The sequence below is a fragment of the Delphinus delphis genome, chromosome 16 (assembly GCF_949987515.2).
Source record: "Delphinus delphis chromosome 16, mDelDel1.2, whole genome shotgun sequence".
Lineage (NCBI taxonomy): Eukaryota > Metazoa > Chordata > Mammalia > Artiodactyla > Delphinidae > Delphinus > Delphinus delphis.
Genome location: NC_082698.1, coordinates 77,183,240 through 77,211,092, shown reverse-complemented (window position 1 = coordinate 77,211,092; position 27,853 = coordinate 77,183,240).

The following is a 27,853-nucleotide window of genomic DNA, read 5'->3' as shown; positions in this document are numbered from 1 at the left end:
GACCATACTTTCTTAAATTCTAGGATTTTGACCAACGTTTGCAGCAAATAAGAGCAGATACAGCCAAAGCTATGGAGATGCTGTTGATAGAAATTCGAGATTTAGCATAAAGACCTTCACCTGTTGGCTGGGCTCTATCACTGGGCTTTCCCTGCATGTTTCCACTGTAACAGGTTTGAGTCCTTCCGCACTGGCCGCCAGAGGGAGCTAGTTAACCCGGGATGTTAGATCCTTGCCCGGCAGATCCTAAGGGGCCCACGAGACCCTCCCCTCTCCCTTCCTGAGTTTCCAGCTACCAGTTTTCTTCCATTTCCCAGCTGGGAGGGAGTCGGGCCCCTAAACCCAACCCGGTGGTCCTGAACTCCTCGGGCAGTTTTGGGCAGCTCCTGCTCTGCAGGGTCTGTGCCCTCCTCCCAGGCGTCCTGCAGCAGTTTTGGACCGAACTTCCTGGCTTCTGACCTTGGCACTCCTGTGACGCTGAGAATCCCTGCGGCTGCCGGCCAGGTTTGTTCCCAGACCGTACTCGGGTCAGGTCTCGGTGCTGACCGTGGCCTTGAGCGTGATTCCAGATTAGCTACCGCGTTGGATGCAGCGATGGCAACTACGGGCCCTGCTTGACTAGGAGGCATCTGTGTTCAGGTTAGTGGCCCCCCACCCCGAGAAATCCCCATCTGCGCTTCTGAATTACAGACCCAGAACCTGAGAATTCTCTGCAATTTACATATTAACTCTGACACAGAAAAGTGATGAGGCCTCTCTCAGAACCAGGGATGTAATTTGTGACTCCCCGTGCAAAAGGAAAGGATGGAGTCTCTTGTTCAAAAATTATAAAACATTTCAGATGGAGAGAATAGAGCATTAAACCAAGCACGGGGCCTTGGGAGCCAGTCCTGGCCTTACTGAAGGGGAAAGACACAGCTACATACAGCGACTGATTCAGAACTGGATCCAAAACCACCCTGTGGTCACCTGTTCTTTAGCGTTGCATGTTGTGTGTGTGACTATACACTTACGATAAATTTATTAAATGGTATACTAAAGGACCCTGCCTTTAGTCGCTAGCTCTGTTGCTGTCACTAGAAGCCCTGTACTGAAGAACCTCTTCAGGTATTGTTACAGTGAAGGGCCTACAAGGGGTGGCTCTGAACGCCGCTGTGGCTGAGTTTCTGTTGCAGACGGGCCGGCTTAGCAGCCACCCTAATTCTTGACTAACACAGAAGGAGACTGGCCAGCGGGGAGGCCAGGTCACTGATGATCTTCAGGCTGTAGTTTGAAGGATATTTGGAATAAGTCCTTGAATGTGCTTTGGATTAATTCACACCTCACTTTGGCAAGAAATAAAGCGGGGTCATATTGACTCAATCAGCAGATATTCTGCTCATCTGGGGAAGGCTCTATATCAGGTGTTACAAGGACTAAAAAGAGTGTTACTGAACCGAACTTGGGTCTGCAGTAAAGACAATCTACTGACACCTGGTGGTGGTGACGGGAAGTGCAGCGTTTATTGCGGGCCCGAGCAAGGAGTCCAGATAATCTAGTGCTCAAAAGGCCCCAGTTCCCTGATGGGTTTCAGGGAAGGGTTTTTAAACGCAAGGTGAGGGAGAGGGTCTCAGGGTGTGTGATCAAGTCGTGCACAATTCTCTGATTGGCTGATGGTGAGGTCGCAGGGCCGTGTCACAGGGGTTCACATCATCAATCCTCAGGCTCCAGGAGGCCTGGGGGCTACATGCCCACGGTCATCATGTAGTTAACTTCTTCCATCTTATGGGGGTGTTAGTATCTGTAAAACAACTCAGGAATGTGCATCACACACTTATCTATGTCCTTCAGGGAGGGACAAAAGACTTTGTGACTCTACTATATGGCTGATGTATTGATTTACTTGTTACCAGTTCTCCTGGCCCAATGCCATCTTTTGATATTACACATTCACATTCTTCCAATCATTAAGCCTTTTGTGGCTCAGGGGAGGCCTGGGAGACAAAAGACTTTCTACAAACAAGAGGTGGGTGGAGGACATGGCGGGGGTTGGGGGGGAGGTTCTGCCCCCAGAAGGACCCATAGGGTCCTGCTTGGTTACAGGAGGACTAAGACACAGCCCTGGCTCTGAGGGGGGCCCAGTTACGGTCAGTAGGCTGCAATGTAAACCTGATGGGTTGGAGGGTAGTTTGGCCCTTTGTTCCTGGGAAAGTGCAGATCACACAGGCCAGTGCAGGCTGCAGAGTGGGGGAGCCATAGGGTTGGTCACAGCAAACTTGGGAAGACAAAGAGGTTTGTCTTCAGTGGGACTCGATGGTATTAGGTTTGAGTCCAAGCTCCAGGGGTGACGCTGTCTCTCTTCCTTCCAGTCCAGGACATCAGCCTTCCATGTGCTCAACTCCTTTACAATTCTTTGCGAATCTTCTCCAGACCTTCCCTTCTTGGGAAGAACCTATTTCCCATTTCTACTCCAAACCTTAATGAGTTAGCAAAGAGCAGAGGATTAGGGATTTTATAAACAATGTATTATATTGAAATATAGTTGATTTACAATGTTGTGTTAATTTCTGCTGTACAGCAAAGTGTTTCAGTTATACATATGTATATTCTTTTTCATATTCTTTTCCATTATGGTTTGTCAAAGGATATTGAATATAGTTCCCTGTGCTATACAGTCTACGGTAGGACCTTGTTGTTTATCCATCATGTATATAATAGTTTGCATCTGCTAACCCCAAACTCCCAATCCATCCCTCCCCTACCCCCTCTCCCCCTTGGCAACCACAAGTCTGTTTTCTATGCCTGTGAGTCTGTTTCTGTGGATAAACTAATTTACATTAAGGACTGTATTCATTTGCTAGGGCTGCCATAATAACATACGACAGACAGAGTGACTTAAACAACAGAAATTTATTTTCTCATAGCTCTGGGGGTGGGAAGTCCAAGATCAAGGTGCTGACAGGGTAGGTTTCCTCTGAGGACTCTCTCCTTGGCTTGCAGATGGCCGCCCACTTGCTGCTTCTTCACACGGTTTTTCCTCTGTGCACGCACATCCCTGGCATCTCTCTGTATGTCCAAATGTCCTCTTCTTATGAGGACACCAGTCAGGATGGATTAGGGCCCACCCACTTGACCTCATTTGACCTTCATTACCTCTCTGAAAGCCCATTCTCGAAATACCATCACATTCTCAGATTCTGGGAGTTAGAGCTTCAATATAAGAATTTGGGGGTGGTGGGGGGACACAGTTCAGTCCAGTCCGTAACAGAGTTAATGATAAAGGATCATCTCCTTCCAAAATGCCTTGCGTTTGTAAAGGGGATGCGGGAGGAGGGAACACTGTAAAGGAAAGGATTCCTGGGTGAAGGATGGTAGATTTTAGCATCCCAGGACCAGTTGGGTGCAGGAGGGTGGAGAGTGTTGGCTGGGTATCTTCTTGGCATCCTTCACAGACCAACATATAGGCAGCCACCTGTTTCTGCCCACGAACACGGCTGGTGCTGGGTAGACAGACTGCATTTCATTTTCTTCCTGGATTCCAAAGAAATCAGCCAGTCTCACCTCCCTGCCTCTAAGGAACACCAGTATTTTTTAAATAGTTCCTCGAGTTGCAGCTGTTTCATTTCTGCCTGGAGAATTGAGCCATCGGCCTCACCGACTGTTGAGTCCTACAGGGAGAGGCATGACTTGGCCCCGAGAAGATAAGAAGTCCAGGGTGTTCGCCAGAGCAGGGCACAGTCTGAAACAGCTGCCACTCCTCAGGCAGAAGCCCATCCCTGCTCCAGCTGCGGCGAGTGTGGAGATAAATTGCTACGGCGTCTGTATGGGCAAGAGAGACAGAAAAGGCCTTTTGAACTTTCTGTAAAAAGAGCAGGGTTCCTGCGGTGGGGCATTCAGAGACTCAGCGCTGGGATATGGAATATAGAACTGTTGGCAGAAAACAGAAAGCCGAGCCCCGTGGGGATCAGTTCCCTTCAAGGGAGGGTGTCAGGAGCTCCACCTGTCCCCTGAGGAGACTGGACTTCTTCAAACGCTATCTGTGACTCATCCTTCTGTGCCTGGAAAGGACAGAAACTTTTCATTATCCCCTTGTTTGTGGAAAATAGGTTTGTGTGTGTAGGTGCCATGCAGATATTTTAGCAACTGTAAACATGTGAATTCAGAGACCCCGCTGGAACTTTTAAAAGCAAAATACTTGCAAATCTCTTGCAAGTCAGAGGGGATTTCCTCGGCCCTTGCTGATCTGAGAGGAATGCCCTTTCAAGTCTAGATACACCTACAGGCAGCTAATTGGGGGCGTTAAGAAAGAGATGAAACCTTTTGCTTCAGCCGCTGTCCTTGGTCACAGAACATGATGCTCGTCACACAACCAGGCCATCGTAAGAAGGATAGCTTCTTCTTAGTTTTCATACAGCTCTCAAGCTATCATCCGGAGCCTGTGGTTTGTTTGTTTACATTTGCCACATGCCAGCAGCCTGCTAGGTGGTGTCCCAGAATCCATAACTGACTGCAGCCTTTGCCAGTAGGATTCACCGGCTGAATTCCCCAGGGAGATGAAACCTGGAGAAGCTTCTCTCCATCTGCTGGCTGTGGCAATCAGAACTGTGCTGTGGAATGGTTTAAGTTCCGGGAAGGCTGGGCTTCAGACAGTCAGAGAGATGAGGGAGGTAGATTTTTCCCTGGGACACGATTTTTAGTCATTTGCGTGAGAAACTTCCACTGCTGCGTAGAGCTGCAGCTGTCTGTAACAAAGGAAGTGATAAAAGGTGCATTCTTGGGAATGAAAGCGATCCCCACCTTCAGCAAAGAGGAATAGGGAATAAGAATAGACATAGAAAAGATCCTAAGGGGAAAGCAAGATTCTGTGGTCCGAATTAAGGAAAGCAAAGGTCTCCTGGTGGCTTGGATTGAAAGAGGAGGGAAATGGTGAGAACGGGATGGAAGAGGCAAGTAAAAGGGACCTATGTCTGGATAGGCTATGTTGTACTGTGGTAACAACCCCAATGTTTCAGTGGCTTCAAACAACACAGGTTCGTTTCTTACGTGCACTAATTGTCCCTCTCCGATCGACAGGAAGCTCTGCCTCTGTGATCATCAGGAAACGGCTGGTGGAGGCTCCACCTTGACACTGAGGCAGGGAGACAGTAACACACCTTAAACTGATGTTGAGAACTGGCTCTTAAAGCTTCTACACAAAATGGACACATGCGGCTGTGACATGTCATTGCCAAAGCAAGGCACCTGCTCATACCTGACTTCCAGGGGATGGGGAAGTGCAATCCTACTGTGCTTAGAAGGAGAGCCAGAAATTCTGGTGAAGAGCACTAAGGACTCCCATAGCAAACACCACAGATTGAGAGAAGGATGGGAGGGAGACAAGGGTGGGAGTGATGACCAGGCTGGAGTTGGGATAGGGGGCTAAAATCTTGAGGTCATTCTAGCCTTGCTCCTGTAGGCTGTTGCATGGCCATAAGAATTCTCTCTCTCTCTCCCCCTCCTCCTCTCCCTCTCTCTCCCATGCACACACACAGCCATGGAGTCTCATCAGCTAAGTAATATCTCCTTAATTAATATCTCCTACTTTTGCCCCATTCCCTGTCTCTTTCCCATCTGGGACACCAGCTCAACTATGTTAAAACTTTTCACAATGTCCTGTTTTTTTTGTTTGTTTTTGTTTTTTATTTTATGTGTTCTCCATCTTTTTTGTCTTTTTCATTCTAGATGTATATTTTTCTGGCCTAGCTTTTACTTTATAAATTCTCTCTTCCGCTACATCAAATCCAATGTTAAACCCATACGATATAATTTCAGTCACAGTAGTTTTCCATATTAGAATTTCTGTTTGGTTCATCTTTTATAGTTTTGGACCATGATTTACAGTTATTCATCAAAATTCTTAATCCTGTCTTTTATATTCTTAAACATATTTATCATGGTTATTTTAAAATCTGTGTCTGTTTTATTATCTGGACCTGTTGTGGGTCTGTTTCTGTTGTCTATTTGTTCCTTTATTTTTGGTTACGCTTTATCTGCCTACATGCCTAATTATGTATACATATGGATTTAATTGAGGTAGCTTTGGTTTATAACATTGTATAAGTTTCCCATGTACAACATTATATTTCTACTTCTGTGTGCACTATACAGTGTGCTCACCACCAAAAATTTAGTTTCCATCCATCACCATACAGTCTAATTATGTTTTAATAAGTGCCAGATATTATACATGAAAATCTATAGTGTTAATTTGAGGCTTTTAATGCTGTTACAGTCTTCCAGAGAGGATGCACTTCTGCTTCTGGCAGGCATCTAAATTACAAACACTCATAACTCCAGGTTGCCTTAATTCAATCAAGTATTTAAATGATTTGAAGCTGAGCTTCAGACCCTGTGAAGGCTGGTCTCTTGGTTTACACTTATTCCCAAGGTAACTGATAGCTTTCCTGAGCCCCTCCTCCTCAGCAGTCTCTGAAGCCGGTAGTTTTTCTTTCTTTAAAAAAAAAAAAACTATTCATAAAGTAATAATGTATGTTTTTAAGGAAGAAGCATAAAAAGACTGATTTGTTGGTACATCCTGCTCATCACTGTGGATTGTTAGAAATTATGTTTTATTAAAAATTTTTTTAATTAAAATTTTTTATTTATTATTTTTTAATTGAATGAAAGAAGCCCATAGTTTCTTTTTTTTATTTTTTAATTGAAGTACAGTTGATTTACAATGTTGTGTTAGTTTCAGGTGTACAGCAAAGTGATTCAGTTATACATACATTTTATATATATATATATTCTTATATATATATTTATATATCTTATTATATATTATATATATCATATATATTATATATAATATATTATATCTTATAATATATATTATATATGAGATTTATATATCTTATTATATATACTATATATATCTTATATATAATATATTATATCTTATAATATATTATATATAAGATATTTATATATCTTATTATATATCTTATATATATATCTTATATATATATATTCACATATATATATTCTTTTTCAGATTCTCTTTCCTTATAGGTTATTACAAAATATTGAGTATAGTTCCCCGGGCTATAGAGTAGGTCCTTGTTGGTTATCTATTTTATATATAGTAGTCTGTATATGCTAATCCCAAACTCCCAATTTATCCCTCCTCCCCCTTTCCCCTTTGGTAACCATAAGTTTGTTTTCTGTCTGTGGGTCTACTTCTGTTTTGTAAATAAGTTCATTTGTATCATTTTTTTAGATTCCACATATAAGTGATGTCATATGATGTTTGTCTTTGTCTGGCTTACTTCACTTAGTATGGTCATCTCTAGGTGCATCCATGTTGCTGCAAATGGCATTATTTCATCCTTTTTTATGGCTGAGTAGTATTCCCTTGTACCACATCTTCTTTATCCATTCATCTGTCGATGGACATTTAGGTTGCCTTCATGTCTTGACTATTCACATGGTGCTACAGTGAACATTGGGGTGCCTGTAGAAGAATACAGTCTTAAATGATCGTTAGTTTCTCGATGTGTGGAGACCTCTGCTCAGCTCGTCAGGCTCTCACCTTCCACCTTCAGAACTCGCCTATGCCTCTGAGGAACAGTGGTCCCAGGTGCTAGGCTCACCTCTAGCCTGCTTTCCCTCTTAGACCTGCAGTTCTCACTGCCTTGGTAGCTGTCTGCTGCCTCCACAGGGATGCAGTTCTATCTTTACCAGTCTTCCCAGCTGCTCTCAGAGGAAGAACCATTTCCAGAAATGGGAATTCAGCAAGGGACATTGGGACTGAGACCCGAGTGGGGAGATTATCAAAGTCTGGGGAAGAATGTCCACGGCAGGGGAAGTAAAGAAAAGCGTCTTGTGGTGAGTGAACATGTGGTGATGTTCAAGGAGCAGCCCCCCATGGTGGGTGGAGATGAGTGGGCAAGGAGGAGCACGGTGGGACCAGAGGGCAGCAAGGGCTCAGGGCCAGATCCGGGAGCTACTGGAGGCCACGGAAAGGAATGTGGATCTTAAAGAACATTCACAGGAAAGTAGACACAGTGCTCCATAAGCATTTGCTGGACTGGTCCTTGCCTTCCTGGAGCTCTCATTGTAGAGTGGCTCATGGATTGTGTTCAGGTCATAGGAACTTAAAATACAGGATCCAAAGGATCATTTTCAGATCCTGCTTGTGGATCTGAAAATGAACCAGGAGTCCTCAGTTTTTGGTGTATGCACAAGCTAGGCAGCTTACCCGCATCAGTGCCTATTGACATTGCTGAGCAGCCTCAGCAAATGGGAACCAACTCAGAAACGTCGTTCATCTGCACACGGCCGCTGCCGAGGCGCTAGGAAGGTGGCCGTTGACTGGGTGCTTCCCCGTTCTCCTCTTGTCTCCTACTCCTTCCTCCTTCTTCCTCTCCACCGCCTGTTGCTTTCATGCCATCCAGTGTGCCATCCGAACTCCCCACCATATCCAGGCCTTCCAGGAAGCCCAAGCCAAGCCTCCCAGTCCCTGAGCACTATGACCCGCACTTACTTATGGATCTCTGCCTCGGAAGGTGATAAATACACAGTGAATGAATGAATGACTGAACGTCTAGGCAAAGCAATTCACAAAAAGTCTACTAGACTCTACTCTCTGGAGAGAAGGTTCTTGCCCCGATGAATTTATCAGCCCTAGATGATATATGGGAGCTAATTTTGAGCAGGATTTTCAATTGTTTGTCTTTTTCTCAAGAAGCCTTTCAGGGAATAGAGGGCTTCCCTGGTGGCGCAGTGGTTGAGAGTCCGCCTGCCGATGCAGGGGACGCAGGTTCGTGCCCCCACTGCTCCGCAACGGGAGAGGCCACAACAGTGAGAGGCCCACGTACCGCAAAAAAAAAAAAAAAGAAGAAGGAAGAAGGCTTTCAGGGAATAGAAGGCCTGTTCTCAGCACAAAACCCCAAGGTTATTTTAACTGCCCCCTCACCCTTTGGAAGTGGCTCAATGGCTCCCAAAGCTTAGTAAACAGAGGTTACTGCTTCTGGGGAGAGGCTTCTGTGTGGGAAGGTAGGAACTAAACATTCACAAGTGGAAATCATGTCTCCATGAACACAAGGGGCTCACACATTGTATGCAGTTCATAGGGACTTGAAATCAGCGATCCAGAAGTCCTACTGGTAGAGTGAAGACCTTATTCATGATTCCTGAGTTTTTGGCCTATCCACAAACGAGGCCGCTTAACTACATCTGAACATACTGATATACAGAGCAGCAGAAGGCATACCTGTTAGGCCAGACATCCAAGAAAGAACCTGCCTGTAATCTTAAAGTTCCTGCTGATACTTATCGGGTGATGCTTAGCTGGGCTGATCTTCTTTTACACACTTGAGGATCTCCATTTCCTACAGTCAGAGCGATGGGTCTAAATACAGGAACAAATAGCTGCAGGATTATGCCACCAAGAGATGCCTCTGAAAGAAAAATAAAAAAATAAGGAAAAAATATTTTTATTAACATTTTCCCAAATGAACTTTTCTAACGCTGGCTCCATTAGGCAAATCCCACCCATAGTGAAGATTTTCTGTGCATTTTCTGCAGGAAATGTAACCCATCCATCTAAGGGGTCCAGCATGCCTTGTCATGCCAGCTGGGGGTTTCTTGCCTCTCCTTTCATGACGATGTGCCCTCGATATGACCATGTGTGCCATCCACTGTCCTTTCTTGAAGTACTAACTCATTCTCGCCCCAGAGCCCTTCATTGAAGACACGTCCACCTATTTTGTTGTTTCCTGTGACATGTTTGATGAGCCATGCAGCATCCTGACCATGTCGTTCCAAATTTACCGGGAATGTGTCTCAACACTGAGCTCTTTGACAAGGGAATTCAGCGGCAGAAATATTAAGGACAAACAGCTCTGGGCTCTAGAAATGGTGCCGTTTTCCTTCCCCGCAGCTCCAACTCAGGCAGTTGAGATCCCAGATGGCAGCAGAACACAGGGCCCTCCTGGGAGCATTCTTAAATCTAATTCTAGGTTCTAGAATAAATACAGTCATTGCACAAGAAGCACCTGCAAGCAAACATCTTGTGTCCGTGAGGCTGAGGCTCTGTTGACTGCCAGCCCTGCTTCATGGGCATGTAATCCATCCAACTGAGGACAGGTAGGTAAGAAACATCTCATGGGAAACAAGTGGATAATGAGAGGGGTAAAGATGAGTGACTTACTCAAGATCACTTGACAAGTCAGTCCCAAATTTTTCTGGAAGAGCCTAACTTCCTATTCCCCACGGTCAGGATACGGAAGCCTGCCATCAGCCAGCATGAGGGGGCTGATTCATCGATTAATTCGACAAGTTTTGTGTGTGCGGCGAGGGAAATTTCTCATGCCGGGCACTGAGCATACAGCTGTGAACAAGCTGATGTGGCACCTGCTTTCACAGAACTTTCATTCTAGAGGGAGAGATGGACAATAAATAGGAAAATGAACAAGCAGCATAGGGAGCAATGCTATGAAAACACCACGAAAGATCGGGAGCTGGAGCATTTTGCAGAGTTGTCAGAGGGGCATCTCCGCGGAAGGGCCATCCAGAGCGCCAAGGTGGAAGGAAGAATGGAGCCGGCAAAGCACAGGCTGGGCAAGGGTGTGGGAGTGAGAAGGGGAAGAACACTTGGCATATTCTAGGAACGATCACAGTATCAGAGGCCTGGAGTGTGGTGAGCAAGGGGCAGAGTGGCAAAGATGAACCAGAGGCGAGGGGGGCAGCCAGACAGGGCAGGACTCTGGAAAACAGGTTAGGGACTTGGCCCTTACTCTGAGCACCGAGGGAAGGTGGTGAAGCCTGAGAAGCAGAGGTGGCCACAATTTGAGTTGCACTTTTTTTAATTTATTTATTTAAAAAAATTTTTTTTTGAATTTTTATTTTTTTTTGCGGTACGCGGACCTCTCACTGCTGTGACCTCTCCCGTTGTGGAGCACAGGCTCTGGACGCGCAGGCTCAGCAGCCATGGCTCACAGGCCCAGCCGTTCCGTGGCATGTGGGATCTTCCCGGATCGGGGCGCAAACCCGTGTCCCCTGCATCGGCAGGCAGACTCTCAACCACTGCGCCAACAGGGAAGCCCTATTTTTTAAATTTTTAAAATAAATTTTAAATTTGTTTCTTTATTGAAGTATAGTTGATTTATAATGTGTTAATTTCTGCTGTACAGCAAAGTGATTTAGTTATACATATATATATATATATATATACACACACATTCTTTTTTATATTCTTTTCCATTATGGTTTAACTCAGGATACTGAATATAATTCCCTGTGCTATACAGTAGGACCTTGGTGTTTATCCATTCTATATGTAATTGTATCTGCTAACCCCAAACTCCCATTCCATCCCTCCTCCAACGCCCTCCCCCTTGGCAACCACAGGTCTGTTCTCTATGCCTGTGAGTCTGTTTCTGTTTCATAGATAAGTTCATTTGTGTCCTAGTTTAGATTCCACATATGAGTGATATCCTATGATATTTGTCTTTCTCTTTGTGACTTGCTTCACTTATTATGATCATCTCTAGGTCCATCCATGTTGCTGCAAATGGCATTATTTCATTCTTTTTTATGGCTGAGTAGTATTCCACTGTATATATGTACCACATCTTCTTTATCCATTCATCTGTCGATGGACATTTAGGTTGTTTCCATGTCTTGGCTATTGTGAATAGTGCGAGTTGTACTCTTAAAAGATCATTTTGGATCTTATGTGGAAAACGTAGGCTTTGAGGGACAGAGTGGTGACAGGAGCTATTGCATCATTGAGAGATAATGGAGACATGGGCAAGAGTGGGCAGAACCTCATTATATTTTGGGTGTAGAATTGGCAGGACCTACAAACGGTAGGATACTGGGGTGGGCAGGATGAAAGCAGGGAGGAATCAAGAATGTAACTTGTAAAGTTCTTGGCTTTATCAACTAAGCTGAGAGAGGAATCTTGCTGAGATGAGGAAGGCAGGGGGAGGAACTGGTTTGCAGGGTAGGAAATCCAAGAGTTCTGCTTTGCATTTTCCATCCAAATAGAGAGGTAAAGAAAGCTGTCAGATACAGACATCTGGCACTTAGAGGAGCGGTCTGGGTTGGAGACAAGAATTTGGGAGTCATCAAGATATAAATACTATTTAAGGAAACAGGAACAAACTTGACCACCAGGGAGGAAAGTGGAATTAAAAGAGTAGTGGGAAAGGAGATGTCAGCTCAGGGCTGAGCCTTGTAGCACTTAGGAATTTAAAGGTCTTACAGGGGAAGAGAAGGCCACAGAGCGACTATGTGAGTATATTGGTTTCCTATTGCACTGTAACCAATTACTATAGACACGGTGTTTACAGTAACACACAGCTATTCTCTTACAGTTCTGCAGGTCAGAAGTCCCAAATCAGTTTCACTGAGCTGAAACCACACTGTCTGCTGGATCGTACTCCTTGGATGGAGAGGCTCTATGGGAGAATCATTTCCTTGTTTTTTCTAGTTCCTAGAGCTGCACTCCTGGGCTCATCGTCCCTTTTTCCGTCTTCGAAGCCAGCAGTGTAGCATCCTGCTCAGATGTGACTTTGCCTTTTTCTTCTGGAGTCATATCCTCTTTTCCCTCCCTCCCATAAGGCCTCTTGTGATTGCGTTTAGGGCTTATTCAGATAATCCAGGAAAATCTCCTTTATCACAAGATCTTTAGCATAATCACACCTGTGAAATCACTTTTGCCACATAAGGTAACATACAGAGTCTGGGGATTAGGACACAGATATCTTTGGGGGACTATTTTCAGGCTACCACTTACTGTCCCCAACAAAGTATGAACCAAACAAGACAACACCCTAGGAGAACAGAACATCATAGAAGCTGAAAGGATAAGTTTTCAAGAAGGAGAAAGGGTCCTCTGAGTTTCGAGCTGCTGTGAGACTAAACAAGATGGGGGTAGAAAAGTGCTCAGTTGCTCTAGCATGAAAGAGACTGTTGGTGATTTTTGGTAAGCTCCTTGACGTGGGTTTTGGCGATGATTTTTTTTGTATGTGACACCAAAGCAAAGGTAAACCAAAGCAAAAATAAACAAGTGGGACTACATCAAACTAAAAAGCTTCTGTACAGCAAAGGAAACCATCAACAAAATGGAAACGTAACCTACTGAATGGGAGAAAATATTTGCAAACCACATATCCAATAATGGAGTAATATGCAAAATATATAAGGACACATTACAACTCAATAGAAAAAAACAAACTATCTGATTAAAAAATGGGCAGAGGAAATGAATAGACATTTTTCCAAAGAAGACATACAAATGGCCAACAGGTACATGAAAAGATGCTCAACATCACTAATCATCAGGGAAATGCAAATCAAAACCACAATGGAATCGCACCTCTCACCTACTAGAATGGCTGTCATTAAGGAGACAAGAGATGAGTGTTGGCGAGGATGTAGAGAAAAGGGACCCCCTGTGCACTGTTAGTGAGATTGTAAATGGGTGCATCCACTAAGAAAAGCAGTATAGAGGTTCCTCAAAAAATTAAAAACAGAACTGTCATATGATCCAGCAATCCCAGTTCTGGTGTATATCCAAAGGAAATGAAACCACAATGTCAAAGAGTTATCTTCACTGCCATGTTTATTGTAGCATTACTCACAATAACCAAGATATAGAAACAACCTAAGTGTCCATCAGGGGATGAATGGATAAAGAAAGCACACACACACACACACACACACACACACACACACACACAATGCAATATTATTCAACCATTAGAAAGAAGGAAATCCCGCTGTTCACGAGAACATGGATGGGCCCTGAGGGCATTATGCTAAATGAAATAAACCAGACAAAGAAAGGCGAATACTGCATGGTAACATATAAGTGGAATCTAAAAAAAAAAAAAAAATCGAACTCATGGTGATCTTGATAAACAGCAATTCCAGTGGAGTAGTGGTGACGGAGCCAGATGAGAGCGAGTTGAAGAGTGAATGTAGACCCTTCTGGTCAAGATGGTGGTATTTCACATGTTAAACCCCTCTTCTCTGCTCCAGCTCGCAGGCATGATAGGTGGAAGTGGTAGGCAGATTCCCTCTCTTATTGCTGGGAGGCAGCTGCCCAGCCAGACTGCACTCCCCAGGCCCCTTGCTTCTAGATGGAGCCGTGTGGTTAGTTCTTGCCATTGGACTTCAGTAGCGGAGTCCATGTGCTGTAAATAGAGGAGACACAAGATGGAAGCTGCTTATATCTTCCCCAAATTACCACTAGGAGATAATTATCATTCAGGTGAGAAACGCATTTCCATCGTGTTTAAGCCTTTACATACTTTTGCATTTGTTTGTTAATAAAGTTAACTAAGACACAAAACATAAAAGCAATGTTAAAATGATATAAGTGCAGGGCTTCCCTGGTGGCGCAGTGGTTGAGAGTCCGCCTGCCGATGCAGGGGACACAGGTTCGTGCCCCGGTCCGGGAAGATCCCACATGCCGCGGAGCGGCTGGGCCCGTGAGCCATGGCCGCTGAGCTTGCGCATCCGGAGCCTGTGCTCCTCAACGGGAGAGGCCACAACAGTGAGAGGCCCGCGTACCGAAAAAAAAAAAAAAAAAAAAAAAAAAGATATAAGTGCAGCCCCAAGTTGGACAAATAAAAAATATCTTTGTGGTCTTTACACACAGACAAAGTGAGTCTAAGGCTGCAGGCTCAAGGATCCAGGCTCTGAACCCATCACTTGGCCAAGGCAGCCTCAGTTCAATTCTTTAAAGAACCAGGAGCTGCGACTTCTCCAGAGTGACTTTTCCTGTGTCAAGCTGTGTTCTGGGGACATCAGAGGGACTTGAGACAACCAGGAGTGAGCTCCTGGGCCAAGCCTCCTGCTGTTGGATCAGCAGTATCACCAAAAACAAGAGTATAGTTACCCATCTAAGGCTTGCTTTGAACTGGAGAGCCTGGTGGATTGGGTGGATGCAGTTAAAAATAACCAGGCAAGGGCCTCCCTTGTGGCACAGTGGTTAAGAATCCATCTGCCAATGCAAGGGACACGGGTTCAAGCCCTGGTCTGGGAAGATCCCACATGCCACAGAGCAACTAAGCCCATGCGCCACAACTACTGAGCCCCTGTGCCACAACTACTGAAGCCTGCGCTCCTAGAGCCCGTGCTCTGCAACAAGAGAAGCCAGGACAATGAGAAGCCCGCACACCACACGAAGATTAGCCCCTGCTCGCCACAACTAGAGAAAGCCCGCGTACAGCAATGAAGACCCAACACAGCCAAAAAATAAATAAAAAATTTTTTAAAACCCTCATATTTAAAAAAGAACAAAAACAGGCATGAGCACTCTATCATTCTATCTTTATCATCTCTATCTCTGTCTCTATCATCTCTGTCTTTACCTTTATCTCTATCTCCCTCTCTCTCTGTAGCTCTCTTTTTTTTCCTGTAACTCTCTTTTGTTCTGTCTCTGTCTCTCTCACCCCCCCCTACTGAAGATGAGTCTGTATATTAAAATTCCAGAGCACAGAAGTGAACAACATCATGAAAAAATAACCAACAAACTGAACAGATAGGAAAATTAATTCCCGAAGCACTTCAAACAGTAAAGTAACTTAAGTATATTTGTTTCCCCCAAAGAGATAAAGGAAAGAATAACACCCATAAAGCCAGCATAAGAAATTATGAATGAAAAGCAAGAGTTAAGAAGCCATCTCAGAATTCAGAGTGCTCTTCCTGACCGGAGAGTTCTCCAGGCCTGGCCCGCTTCTCCCTGATTTCTTGCTGCCCTTGGCCTGTGCTTCTCCACCAGTGGAAGTGAGGAAGGAAACCCAGAGTTGTGTGCTCCTGGCAAGACACCCACCTCTCCCTCCCAGCGTACCCCTCTAACACTCCTGTCTTTTTCAGCATTACTGAGGCTCATTATGCCTTGGGACCCTGTTGACCTCAATCCCATAATAATCCCGGGTCATATAGGTTTCTCTTTCCCTTGATGAATAAGGCAACCCCCTCACTCCCTAGCCCACTCGCCTGATTTATTTTTTCTTCATAGCACTTACCACCAACAGGTACAGTCTGTGTTTTACTTTGTTTTATTTACATATTTTACTCATTTACTCATTTTACTTCAGAGACACGTAAGCCTGTGTATTTTATTACTGCCGAGTCTGCAGAGCTCAGGATGGTGCTGGGCACACTGTAGATGCTTAAATAAATGTTCTTCAGTGAATGAATTGAAAGCAGATGGAGATTTTAAAAACTAATTTAAAAGGAGCAATTATGAATTAAGGGAAGAAAACATTGAGTCACTGAAATAATAATTAAAAATGTAGAGTGGGTAAATGCAAGACTAGATCCAACAGAAGAGAGAATTGATGAGTTGGAAGATAGTGTGAAGAAAGTGACCCAGAACATAGCTTAAAAATACAAAGACGTTGACATTATGAAAATAGATTGATAGGCTCCAAGACATGCCCAGTAGGAGTCAGAGAAGTAGAGAATGGAAGAGGCTCAGTATTCAGAGAGAATTTCCCTGATTTGCAGAAAGACATGAATCCTTAAATCTTCAGATGAAAATGCACAGTAGGTCTCTAGCAAGATAAATACAAATAAACCCATCCCTAGACACATTATAGTAGAATTGCAGAGTATCAAGGATAAAGGGAAAAATCTAAAAGGCTACCAGGGGGAAAAGAATGGCAGGCTGACAGCAGACTTCTGTGAGTAATAAAAGGTGCCAGAAATCAGGGCTGAGGTGAAATAACTCACCAAAGTGCTCAGGAAAAATAACTGCAATCTATTCACAATTAAACTTTCAAGAAAGGGGTCTATAACTAAGACATCTTCAGACATACACAGGCTAAGAGTTTATCACCCGCAAAACCTTGCCGAAAGAATTGCTACTGAATCTACTTTAGCGAGAAGAAAAGTGAACCCAGATTAGGAGTGGAGTATAGCAAGAAGGGTAAGCACCAATGTCAGTAAAATGTGCTGGTAAAACAAACTAACTGTTGACCATTTCTAACAAGAATACCTAGTATTTTGTGCGAAAACAGGAGTGAAGTGAGGAAGTGATGGCAGCATGTCAAGATAGTTCTTTGACAAATTCATGTCGTGAAGAACCCCAGAAATGGGGTCACAGTAGGACTAGATGTGGGTCATTATCACATACTTATGCATTTCACATCCCCCATTCTTTTAGAATAATTTTGATTAGATTAATGTTCAGTAGAACAATATTCTGAATGTGTGTACTGTTTAGAGCTGAAACATGCAGGAAATGTGACTGTTTTTCCTTTTCTACAAAACCTTTCCCTGCAGGTAACCCTTGTTTTGAGTACTTTTTGTTCACTTGCTTATTTTTCTAAGTATTTTTAGTAATCCAATCTCACAGTCCATGAACACTTTTCTAAATCTCCTCTTAAAACATTTACCCACATCAAAGAGTCTATCAGTTTCTCCTTCTTGAAAATGTCCCTCCTGTAGACTTCTTTCAGTTTGGGTGGGCCGCCTAGCTGCCATGCTGGGATCTCCATTTACCGTCGTTCTGAGGATCCCCGTTGGCCTTCCTCACCTTGGGTCTCCTGGTTCCTGTATCCCACGTTTGGTTTTCTCCATCCTCTTTCTTGGGCCATGCTCCTGTTTTCCTCTGTATTTCTTTGCTTTGTTTATTGCCTTGTTTTGATTGAACCTATCCTCTGAGAGTAGCTGACTGAGAAAAGCTGAATGGGAGTTTATGACATTATATATATATATTTTTAGATGTTGGGGGTAGGAGTTTATTAATTTATTTATTTTTGCTATGCTGGGTCTTCATTTCTGTGCGAGGGCTTTCTCTAGTTGTGGCAAGCGGGGGCCACTCTTCATTGCGGTGCGCGGGCCTCTCACTATCGCAGCCTCTCTTGTTGTGGAGCACAGGCTCCAGACGCGCAGGCTCAGTAGTTGTGGCTCACGGGCCTAGTCGCTCGCGGCATGTGGGATCCTCCCAGATCAGGGCTCAAACCCGTGTCCCCTGCATTAGCAGGCAGATTCTCAACCACTGCGCAATGAGGGAAGCCCTATGACATTACATTTTAATCACTGTAGTGGTATAATGTCTGGATATCTTATAGGGCGAGTCTACCAGCCCAGCCCAAACTTCCTCTTCTTCAAAGATACTATGGCCATTCCTGGCACTATATTTTCCCATAAGTTTCCATTCTTTTGCTTATTAGTCAACAAATATTTATGCAACAGCTGTTCTACAGGGACGTTTCTAGGCTCTGGGCACAGCAAAGAAGACAGACACATTTCCTTCTTTAATGGAGCTTAAGTCACATGGAGAAGACAGACAATGAACAACCACAATATATAAAAATATACCATAATGTCATTAAAAAATGAAGCAGAATTGAGGGATTCAGAGTGATAGGGATTGGAGGGGTGTTATTTTACCTAGGAAAGGCCTTTCCGTGGGGGTGATGTTTGAACAGAAACCCAAAGGAAGCAATGAGACCAGCCATGTGAAGATTGTGAGTATACCAGGTGGAAGGAACCTACATGACAAGGACTCTGAGATTTGAGAAACAGTAAGAAGGCCAGTGAATGGAGGGAGTTAGTAAGAAGGAGAGAATTAGGAGATAAGATCAAAAAGAGAGGTAGGTCAGGTCATAGAGAATCATGTAGGTACGATAAGGACTTTGGATTTTATCCAGGGTGCACTGTGCATCCAATTGGGGATCTTAGCAGTTGAAGGACACTTTTGATTTTTTAATGAAAAAAATTTTTGTTTGAAATAATTTTAGATTTACAGAAGAGTTGTATAGGTAGTAGAGAGAATTCCTGTCTACTCTTGGCCCACTCTGCTGCCCAGTTTTCCTCTCACATTTGGGTAATTCACAGGCACACAGGGGTTAATGTGTGGTTAGGACATGGTGACCTATGGAGTTCAGTGTAAGAATCTGGATTAAACACAGGTCGGCGGCTTCCCTGGTGGCGCAGTGGTTAAGAATCCGCCTGCCAATGCAGGGGACACGGGTTCGAGCTCTGATCTGGGAAGATCCCACATGCTGAGGAGCAACTAAGCCCACGCGCCACAACTACTGAGCCTGCGCTCTAGAGCTTGTGAGCCACAACTACTGAGCCCACGTGCCACAACTACTGAAGCCCGCATGCCTAGAGCCTGTGCTCCACAACAAGAGAAGTCACCACAATGAGAAGCCCGTGCACCCCAACGAAGAGTAGCCCCTGCTCGCCGCAACTAGAGAAAGCCTGTGCGCAGCAACAGACCCAACACAGCCAAAAAATAAATAAACAAAATAATTAATTTAAAAAAATAGTAGGTCAGGATCTGCAGGTAGATCTCAAAGCCCTACCTACCTCTCCAGCCGATTTTTAATTTGCACACTTTCCCAACAGGAAGGGGCACATCCCTCAGCAGCATCCGCCCCGTCTGCTTTGCTCAGGGGCTCTCTTCCTGCAGCCCCAGGATGTCAAGGTTTCAGAAAAAGAAAAGTTCCTCATCACAAACCATCAGGATTTTCATAATTGTAAAACTATGTTATTCTACCCTGCAGTTTTTCTCTCCGGGCTCAATGCCTCCCTAGGATTCTGGACACACTTCCTTCCTTCTTTCCTCCCTCCCTTCTCCTCTCCCCTCCCATCCTATCTTTCTCCCTCCCTCCTTCCCTTCCCCTTTCCCTTCCTTCCTTCCTGGGATTCACATGCTCAGTGATGGATTCTCTCTGCCATCTGCTGTTGTGGGTGAGAAGGTGGGAGGGCCCCACAAGTCATTGCCAGACCAGCTGCCTCACCTCGCTGGCAAAGTGAGGCCCGTCTGTGGCACCCTGGTGAGGAGTGTTCACGGTGATGATAGGAGAAATTTCATTTTCTAGTGTCACTCCACAGCTCACAGCTCACATCAATGGAGTTCTTTGCTTTCCTGGGTTTTGTCAGTCACAAACTCTGGGGGTTCTCTTCTCCCTCGTTCTGGTAGAAGAGGGGTAGGCATCCAAAGCTGGGAGAAGGGAGCTCTGTATTCTACAAATATAAAGACATAAAAAATGCCTCTCATCAAGATGAAGTGATGAGAAAATATGCAAAACCTGGGGGCAGAATTCCTTTTCAGGGAGGAAACATTATTTAGCAAAACCGCCTGATAAACCATTTGACCTGTGAAATGATAGATCACAGAGTATGGCTTGAATAGTCTAAGAGAGAGATAAAGACACTTTGAAAGTCTCTGAATAACATACACTACTATATATAAAATAGATAAATGACAGGGACCTACTGTACAGCACAGGGAACTCTACTCCATCTTTTGTAATAACCTATAGGGGAAAAGAATCTGAAAAAGAATATTATATATATATGGAACTGAATCACTCTGCTATACACCTGAAACTAACACAACGTAAATTAACTATACCCCAATAGGAAAAAAAGAGAAATTAAAAAAAAAAAGAAAAAAAAAGAATTTCAGAGAGCTAGTGGGAGGTATTTAAGAAGGAGATAGAGGAGGTCTGAAGAGAAAGAGGTGGTCCAGAAACATGGCAGAATTCTGGAGCCTGGGTAGAAGAGGTCACTAATGGGAAGAGCTGAAGAGCTCTGAAGAAAGGGGTCTAAAAATTCTACTCTAAATCATTAGCTAAACTGGATTACAGTGTAAACCCCTGTCCTAGCCTGCTGAATCCTCAACAAGATCTACTGTGCACTGTTATCATGTATAAATGGTATTTGTTGCCAATCAAGAAAAGGAGCTGCTTTTGCTCTCTGCTTCCTTTGCAAAGGTCTCCACGTGCAACCTTCCTGGTCACGAGGAAGACAGGGAATGGGAAGGGGCACACTGGTTTGTATCAAGCCCCATCTTCCCATCCCCATATTAATTTTTTCCATATTCGTTTTAAGAGCTTTGCATTTAGAAGGAAAATCATATCAGCTCCAGCTGCCATTGTTTATATCACTGGGTAGGGAAGGAGTGAAAGCTCTATCAATGAGTATAAATTGATAAGATTTCTGATCCCCTAGTAGGAGCTACCAAAAAGCTCCAAAGAGGAAGAAGGGCTTAGACTTTAATGATGATTTTCCCATCAGGAAAAAGCCAGTTAGATATGAGAAATGAGGGGGCAGTCACTGGGTGCAAGGAATGAAAATGAGAAATGGATTTTGAGCTGAGTTTTATGAGGCTGCTAGCTTAGGTCTGAGCTAACTTGGCATTTTAAGAAAAATATCTGGGAAGAGGATCAGCAGCAGAGCAGACGTAGGTGGTACTAAATTCAATGGAGCTCCCATCACCGGAGAGATCAAAGACAGACTACAAAAGATTAGGGTGTTCGGTGGTCATTAGGCAGGAAATAACGAGAGAGGAGGAAACCATAAAAACTAATCTAATTATAAACTTTGTGCAGAGTACATTAGTGCTGAAAAGATCACTGGGTCGGGTTGTGGGCGGGCTGGTGATAAACTAGTAAACAAGGAAGGTTTTGCGCAGACTTTGCATCATAGCACCAACACCTAAACTCCTGGGTCTCTCCCTCGACCATATTGGGTTGGAGAGGGAAGTGCTAGTGAGATTAATTTCTTGGAGAATTTAGAACCAAGATGAGATGAAGATACCTTCCTGACATGTATGCTTCCCGTGGCTCCATAGAAAAGCCTTATCCTTTGTGGGGAGGAGCTATTCTTCTTGAGACATGGGGTCCCGTGGGAATGGGGTATGCTACCTTACGGTTCCAGGGAAGGGGTGATTGCTTCTACTTCCATTCTCCCTGGAACTTCCTGCAGCCATAGAGACAGGGACAATGACGGGAGGGAAGGAGAAGCCTAGGGACAGGAACTTGTTTGTAGTACCCCGAGATGCAGCAGGAAAGGATTTATTCTGCAATAATTAGGTGCAAGAAAAGGCACTTAGATTTACTTTTTAAACATTGCATTTAGGTTTAGCTCCAACTCCTATTTATCAGGATTTTGAGTAACTCAATCTCAGTCATGTATTTCGGGGGCAGGGGAGGTTAGGGGAGGCTACCACTTCCTAAAATCATTCAGGAGTTCTTGGGGGTTAAGACATATGCTTCTCAGGACATTGGAAGGGAGGCTGTATCAGTTTCCTGTAGCTACTGTAACAAATTAACACAAACTTGGTGGCTTAAGGCAAAAGAACAGCTTTTCTCACAGCTCTCGTAGCCAGAAGTCCTAAAGCAAAGTTGTTAGCAGGGCCATGTTTCCTCTGAAGGCTGTAAAGGAGGATCCTTTCTGGCCTCTTCCAGCTTCTGGTGGCTGTTGACATTCCTTGACATCTGTTGGCTTGTAGCCACATCACTCCAGTCTCTCCCTCCATCTTCCCATCACCTTCTCCTCTGTGTCTTCTCTTTTCTGTCTTATCCCCTCTTTCTCTTATAAGCATACCTGTGATGGCATTTAGGGCTCACCAAGATAATCTAGGGTCTCAAGATCCTTAACCACATCTACAAAGATCCTTTTTCCAATTAAGGTAACATTCACAGGCTCCAGGGACTTGACATGGATATGTTTTGGGGAGCCATTTTTAAGCCTACCACAAGGACCTTCTCGTTTTCAGTCTGCTTTTGCACTATTGAGATGCAACCCTGTCCCAGAGCACGTGGTCCTTTTCAAAGCTAGCACACAGAGATCTCCCAAGCCTTTGTGTTAATATCCTGTCATCCCAGGTCTCTGCTATTCAAGAAAACTCCACTCCCTCTCCCCTCTTCAGTCTCAGAGATCTTTCTCCAGGGCCTTGATGTCTCATTGCAAGCCCTGTCTCCATTCTCCACTGTTTACTCCTCCAAAAGAACTAGACTACCCGAGCAGACTGACCCTTGCTGGCGGCAGAGCGCAGCCTAGAGGGCTTGTGTGGGTTACTGGGGTCAGCCAAGAAAGATGTGAGCTGAGCAGTGATAGAAAAAGACTGAGCTATAGAAAGACTAAAAGACACGGCAGTAATGTGCTAGCCTATTTATCCTTGAAGGCGCTGGAAAACAAGCCAGCATGGATGACAGTTGCTTAGGATGGAAGAATAGGAACAAAGACAGGAAGATGATCATAATAATAGTGATAATAAATAATCTAGTAATAATAACAGCATCTACCAGATATTGACTATTAATTATTACTATACACTATGTTAAATACTTCTATAGACATGTCCTTAGTTCATCATCAGAACTTCCCATTTTACAGAAGAGAAAACTAAGACTCAGACAGATTGGGTAAGTTAGTCAAGGTCGCCCAGTTAATAAGGCAGAACCAGGATTGATACTAAGATTTGTGTTTTTTCATAGGCTATACTTCTTGGCTAATTATGAAGAATATTGCTTTCCTATGAAAGCCATTGTTTCGTTTAGCACATATACCTAACCGATCCAAATATTTTCCTCACCGTCTTGATGGGTTCCAGGAACGTAGGAAGCCCTTTAATAATGTGATACGGGTACAACTCATCCAATATTCCCACTGAATCTCTGAACTTACTGCTTTTGCATCCTGAGAGTTTAAGCTCCTCTAGTCAAACAATGATATTCCACAAATCACTGAGGAAAGTAGAAGCCCACATCTACAGAGCTTCTAGAAAACACTATTGGCTCTGCAAACATCATTTTTCCTTATCAGTAAGGGAGTATAAAATTCTTCCTATGTAAGAATAAAATGATGCTGCTAAGACTAATACTAATAAAGCTATACACTTATTGGGAAATTCCTCACTGGCATCCTATGGTTGAGGTTCTGGAATGTACCTTTGTGGTTTTGTTTCTAGCTCTGCCTCTGACCCGCTCATGCAAAAGGCCATATGACAGAGCTGAGCATTGGGCTCCTATTAGCTTTAGTTGTTAGAAAAGGCTTCTATTATGGAGTAAAGGGAGGAGATGAAGAACCCACGTGACCTCAAGCCTAAGTGCTGTGAGACTGGAGAAGTTAGGCTGTTAGGATTTTTACAGCTTCTCAGAATATTGTTTTTTAAAAAATCCTCCCTTTATTTCTCATTTTAAAGATAAGTGCTTTTTATGTGAGTTTGTGATTTAGAGAGAAATGGGAGAGGCCAAATTTGGGTCTGTTTTAAAACATGATTCTCGTGTCTGAAAATCACATAGTGGAAGAGTCTGAGCACCAAAGGCACTTTTGAGAGCCCTGGTCCAGTTCCCCCATCTGATGATTGAATGCCCTCCCTCCCTTTCAGGACTAAAGTGGAGAATAATGTTAATCTGTTGGATCAGTTTCATATTTTAGATCAATGAGAGTGAAATAATCTCCTAATTCATATTTGCTTTAAAAATTGTAAGAATACTTTTGGGTAGGAGACAAGTTGAAGCAAAACTGCAATGGATCGATGACAAAATAAAGATGATGTTGGGAATTTCCTGACGGTCCAGTGTTTAGGACTCCATGCTTCCACTGCAGGGGGCATGGGTTCAGTCCCTGGTCAGGGAACTAGGATCCCGAAAGCTGCGTGGTGTGGCCAAAAAAAAAAAAAAAAAAAAAAAAAAGAATCTAAATAAAGATGATGTCCCCTTGCTAAAAAGAAAAATGTTACAAAGGAGTATGACCCTAATGTCATTTTCTTTTAATGTGGTCATATATGTGAGTACATATTTGCAAAGCTTGGAGGAACCTACATTGAATGTCATTACGGCTTTACACTTGCTCAGTGGTGGGAAGATGGTTTTTTAAATTTTTCTTCTTTCTTCTTTCTCTATTTTCCAAAATTTCTTAAATAAACATAGGCACTTCTAAACGCTTCTGACATGGACATTGACAACAAGAAATACAGAAAATAAGTAAGTTGCTGTCTCCTCTGGGGTGCTTCCTGTTTCCACTCAGATGCTCTGACCCCCTCTGGGGCCTATACAGGTGGAGTTGGTTTGGGAAAACCCACTTCCTGGCTTTAGGTGTTGACTGTTTAAGTTCCAGAGACCCCAGGGGTGACCCTGTCGGTTGTAAATGAATCTTCATCTCTCAAACCTTACATCCAACCCATTTGCAAATCCTGCGTCCTCTACATTGAACAATATCCCCAGTCCTGTCTCTCCTCACCTCTCTCTACCTATAGCAATTCAGCCACCGCTTCCCTGGACTACACAACAGCCTCCTACCCGGTCTGCCTGCTCCTCCTTTCGCCCCCTCACTTCACTGACCACATGTGTAAAGGCAGGCAAAGTGAGCCTTTAAAGATGGGAATCAGATCACTTCACTCTCTTGCTCAGAACCCTCCAGGGGTCCTCGCCAAGCCCGACAAGACCCCAGCGTTCACTCCGTCTCCTCCTCTTGCCTTCCCACAACTTCCACTTCCGGCCTCCTTGTTTTCTTCAGAGCCCCAGGGTTGCTCCTATCCTTGTGCTTTTCTTTTTCTACCTCGAAATATTTTCCTCCAGATACCCACCTCTTTTATCCTTTAGGTGCACATGTGCTCCAACGTCACTTCTAAGAGAAGCTGTCCCTGACCACTCCATACAAAACAGGACCTCCATCCCTGTCTCCCTTTTTTCGCTCTATTTTTCTTCAGAACACGTCTTTCTTCTGTGCCTGTAACAGTGCCTGGCACACAGCACTGAATATATCTTGTTGATTAAATAAATGAATGAATGAATAATTAATATATATTCACAATTAATGCTAAAATGGATCGAAGTTGTGCTTTTTGTTTCCTTCAGAGGAAAACCAATATGTACTTATCTTCTATCATAGAAAACAGTGAAATGAAGTAATTACTGAGTCTTTTACTCCCAGGGACAACTTTTACCTAAATGACCTAGAAAATTGAGATCAAACTATATTTTGACCCAAATATAACAAGAACTGCTTCAATTTCCTTCCTCATTTTGTCCATGACAGCCACGTCCTAGTTTGCTAAGATAAATTAGATTTCAGTCATGAAATACAGTCATGGATCCTCGACCTAACTAATGATAAGTAAATGGAGTTTTCATTTTATCTCTTTTTAAAATGAAACCTTAGATTTATACTCATAACTGTTCGTGTACTTGAGACAAACATTTATACACACCAAATTATTTAAACAGAGAGCTTTTAATTCTTAAGTAACCCTATTTATATAGTAAATGCTTTACCTATCTATCTAAAGAGCTCCTGGTTCTTTGTTTATTCATTGTGTACGTGACCGAGGTCTGCCTCTTCCCTATTATGAGGGTATTTTTCTCAATTGTGCTTAAAAACATGGAATTTGTCTCATGTCCTCACCTGAGTCACATCCTTAGTGGCTATTGCTTTTCACCTCATGCTCTATTCCTTCAGTTCAAGACAAAAATAAAAAATAAAAAATTAAATAATGAACTGCAGAGAGATTTCATGTTCATGAATCAGAAGAATCGATCTTGTGAAGACATCAGTTCTTCCACCTTGATCTATGGATTCCACTCAATCCTAATCTAGATCCCAGAAGTTATTTTGTGGATATTGACAAGTTGATTCTAAAGTTTACATGAAAAGGCGAAAGAACAGAATAACCAACACAATCCTGAAGAAGAAGGCAAGTTGAAAGGCTGACGCTATTCAAGACTTACTATAAAGCTACAGTAATTAAGACAGTGTGGTACTGGTGAAAGAATAGACAACTAGATCAATGGAACAGGATGGAGAGCCCAGAAACAGACCCACACAAATATAGTCAACTGATCTTTGACATAGGAGCAAAGGCAATACAACAGAGAAGATTTTTTTTCAACAAATGGTGTTGGAATAACTGCGTGTCCATATGCAAATAACAACAACAACAGACCAACCTGGACACAGACCATACAACTATCACACAGATTAACTCAAAATACATCTTAAACCTATGTACAAAATGCAAAACTGAGTAAGTTCAAGAAGAAAACAGGAGGCAAGTCTAGTGACCTTGAATTTGGCATTGAGGTTTGTTTTGTTTTGTTTTATAACCACTGGACTCTGATCATTTATTGAGCATCCAACAAATAGTTAGTTGTACCAGGCCTGTATGGGAAGAACTGAGGACTCAGTGGAGATGCACAGAGCCAAAGTCCCTGCACTGGTGGATCTACAGTGCAGAGGGCCATGTATTCTGGTGGATTTCATCTTTAGAAGGTGCTTGTTAGGAGTTTTAACCCCACATCTCAAAGCTGGAAGAAACCTGAAGAGCTCAAGCTTAAATGACCCTCTATTTCACCTTCATCCCATTTAATGGGGGAATTCTCTCTGCAGCATCCCCTCCTCTTCCCGGGGGCCTTACAGCCTCTGTGTGGCATTGAGTTTTTAGATCCACAAAAGAAAAAACTTGATAAGTTGGACTTTATTAAAATGAAAAACTTCTGCTCTGTAAGAGATACTGCCAAGGGAATTAAAAGACAAACCACAGAGTGGGAGAAAATATTTGCAAAACTCATATCTGATAATGACTTGTGCCCCAAATATACAAAGAAATCTTAAAACTCAACAATAAGACAAAGGACCCACCTTTAAAAAAAAAGGCAAAATATCTGAACAGATGCCTCATCAAAGAAGATATACAGATGGCAAATAAGTATATGAAGTGATGCTCAAGATTGTTTGTCATTAGGGAATTGCAAATTGAAACAATGGTGAGATACTTATTAAAATGGCCCAAATCCAAAAAAGTGATGGTAACAAATGTTGAAGTCTTTCTTAATGTGCATTTAGAATATATTACATGTATTATATATCCTTGTGAGAGCTGAGAAAGAGGATATTTACACCACAAAAATAACTAATAAGATTACTCAAGAATGATAAAGAATTTCTACATATCAACAGGAAAAAGAAAAATAACCCAATATAGAAAAATGAGCAAAAAGTATAAAAATGTATTTCACCTAGTACAAACACAAATACATAAAAGGAGGTTAAGTGCTGGGGGATTGCATAGCATGTAAACAATTGGACACTATTTTATACCAATGTGATTATAAAAATTAAGAAGTCT